General features: G+C 32.5%; 1 pseudogene; it reads left to right on the top strand.

Moving 5' to 3' along the window:
- Positions 1–267: 267 nt before the first annotated feature.
- LOC149548303 (ARM REPEAT PROTEIN INTERACTING WITH ABF2 pseudogene) lies at positions 268–919 on the top strand (annotated as a pseudogene).
- The last annotated feature ends 2,363 nt before the right edge of the window (positions 920–3,282 follow it).

Below are 3,282 nucleotides of genomic sequence, written 5' to 3'. Positions count from 1 at the left end.
GAATGTTAAGATATTAAACAATGGCCAAGCTTCTATTTTCTCTTACTATGAATTCTGGTATATATTTGATTTTATCCTTAACTAATATTAACACTTTGTAAAAAATGATGATTTGTTTATTGATTGAAAGATTTTACAATATATAATATTACTCTACATTTATGTTTTTTTATTATTATTCTATGATAGCCAATGATGTGTCAAATTACAAATTTGGGAAAAGGTTATGGATACTTTGCATCAAAAATACAAATATGTTAAGGATCAATGATGCTCTGCATCACCTTAGCCCTTGCTCATTTATGGTCTGCTAATGACTAGAGGATTATTTTTGTAGATAATAATGGTTTGGAAGTAGTTTTCAATCTTCTATCACTAAGTGAAATCTCTTAATAGTAGCATGATGGTGTTGTTGCATTACATATTCTAGCAAAGAATGTTGCTATGCAATATTCAATAGATGCGGCTCTTCCACCTCCAACACCTTAGGTCTACTTGGATAATAAATATGTAAACAATAAAACATTACTAGATGTAACCTCTTTAGTAGAGTAGAGAATCTTCTATGGTCATAGGTTTACACTACTGGCATCACCAGATACATTAATGTCATGTTTGATGGAGGCTACATGAAGAAAGAGGCAAAGACCATTGAAATTCTAAATATAATTTGAGGAGTTTATGCACTGACAAGATTTATTTACATAGTATGGAAGAGATCGCACATGATCTTCATGGTGCTACTAATCATTACCTCTCAAGAATTAAACTTTTATGTAAATGTGCAATTGCACATGACCTCAATGTGGAAAAATTGGCAAATGTTTATGATCTTGCTGAGGCATACCATGCACCTTTACTATGACATGCCTATGTTTTTTTTCTTGAGAAACATGAACATATGTCTATAATGATTTGAACTCTACACTTTAGGCCTAAAAGAGACCTAATTACAATCATCCACCTCTCACCTACATGTAATACAATATGAGCTTCAAAAAGTGGTAAAATTGAGAGGTGTATTAATGATAAATGTCAACAATGATGTTATTATAACAAGAAAAAAGAGTCAACAATCACAAATATCTAGTAATGTTGTTATTAGCCTATTATTAGCCTCATATACAATGAGGCTATCTATTTATTTTTAACTCTAGCTGTCATCAATATTTCGATGTGGCCCATCATTGATGGTATGACAAGCCCATCAAATCATCTCTAGTGAGATTTAATAATTCGATGCGGCCTGCCATTGATGGTATGACAAACTAGTCGAATCATCTCTAGCTTCCATTGGTTTTTTGATGTGTCAAACTAGGAGTTTGATGCTGCCAAGTTACATAAATGAAGATGATTTTTGGTGGAGTATCCCATCATTAAATTGACAATAGTGGGGTGGGTCAAACTCATTCTAGCAATGTTGACTTTCAATGTTTAAGTGTCAAAATTTTGACCACCCATGCATCAAAAAATAGGTCCAAACTTACTAGTGATTTCATTTTCATTTCATTTTTCTAAGTGTTTAAGCCTCAACTTATGTGGTTTAGGTACTCCCTAGTGTGGACGATTTATTCTTACCATCCATATATTTATGCATTTTACATTTGTTGTCAGAATAGTGTTTCCTCATTCGAGGAAAATATTCTCTCATGTGGTTCATGGTAGATGCTCATGCAAGAGTGGGCACTCTCCCATATGGCCTAGCATTTACTCACGTGAAAAAGTATTGGCTCACACTTAAAGTGTTTCCTAATGTGGCTAGGTGTTCTCTTGCTCGATAGAGTGTCACTCACGCAACCAAGTTTTCACTTGCACAATAGAGCATTTCCTCGTGTGGGGTGTGATACTTTCTCATGCAAGCATGTGTTCCCTCATGCAAGTTTAGATTTTTGTAGTTCTTTGTGAAAAAGACAAAGAGCTTTTTCATGCACCTTTGAGAAGTGAGATTAGGTGTCTTGGATACCATATGGAGATGTGAACTTTCCTAGGTCTTGATAGTTTAGAGATTAATTAAATTATCATTGTTTTTTTAACTTATATAGTTGGTTAATGAATGTGTTGGTAAGTGGTGACTCCTCAAGATCACTGGTTTCTTGGATAGTTTGGTTATGTCTTCCATTGTGATCTTTGATTAGTTGCATGTTTATGTTGTTTGAATCCATTCTTGTTACTTCAAAAAAAAATGTATTGGCTTTTATTTATCCTTATTCTAAGGATCTCTGGGTAGGACATTACACACACACACACACACACACACACACACACACACACACACACACACACACACACACACACACAGAGATCATGGGATAAAGCTAATTTTAAATTATTAATTGTAGATTCATAGATTAGAATCAAATATCAAAGTGGATGATAGTTATGAATGGGTATAAATAAGACTCATAGAGGGTGAAGCTGAACATATAGAACAAAAAAAATCTACGGGGTCATGGGTGATAGATGGATAATAGATAAATAGATAGATGGAAATATGGATATATAAGATAAATTAGAAATTATAGTAAATCTAGAATACAAATAGAGAGGGGTGAGATAACGTAAAGATAGGGGTAGAGAAAGGAGTGTCTATGTGTTTTTCACTAATATATATATATATATATATATATATATATATAACATTGATCATGTAGATGTGACATAATCTATGATGAATAATAGCAACAAAAAAGTATTCGTTCAAATTTTTACTATATGTAAGGTGGGATTTCCTCTATCACTTCCAAGTGTTTAATGTCAAATATTATTACCACGATACTAATAAAAATTAACATACTATTCATTTTTTGATATTTTGTGTTATATTGAACCCTAATTCCCATGCTCTTCAAATCATTACCAAAAATTGACAAATTGGGAAGAGAGAGAGATGATCTATATTTTGAGATCAATAAGACAACAAACATATTTAATATATAAAACTACACTCTTCAAAGGTGCATGTTCTAGTTAAATAAAGGTATCAGACTCATATATTTTATGGATCATTTTCTCGTAACACTCATATTATGCTCTCTTATTTATGGCATGTTAGTTTCAGTTGGGTTGTTCTATTTGTGCTTCTTTCATTTTTTCTTGGTTCATCTTTCATGTATGCTTGGTCCCCTTTATTGAGATTAACATTCTAGGTATGTGTAAGGACGGTTGATTTTCTTTGAGTTGTGTAACAATTGTTCTTTATTCTTATTTGGATCTCTTTGGTTATTGTGTTGTTTATCTTCTCTTTCTATGACTATTTTGGTTGGGCTCAACCTTGGTTGCTTC

Source organism: Cupressus sempervirens, chromosome 7 (genome assembly GCF_028749045.1).
Source record: "Cupressus sempervirens isolate cs-2001-9-10 chromosome 7, ASM2874904v1, whole genome shotgun sequence".
Classification (NCBI taxonomy): domain Eukaryota; kingdom Viridiplantae; phylum Streptophyta; class Pinopsida; order Cupressales; family Cupressaceae; genus Cupressus; species Cupressus sempervirens.
Note: the sequence above shows the minus strand (reverse complement) of the source record. Positions and strands in the feature narration are given on the sequence as shown.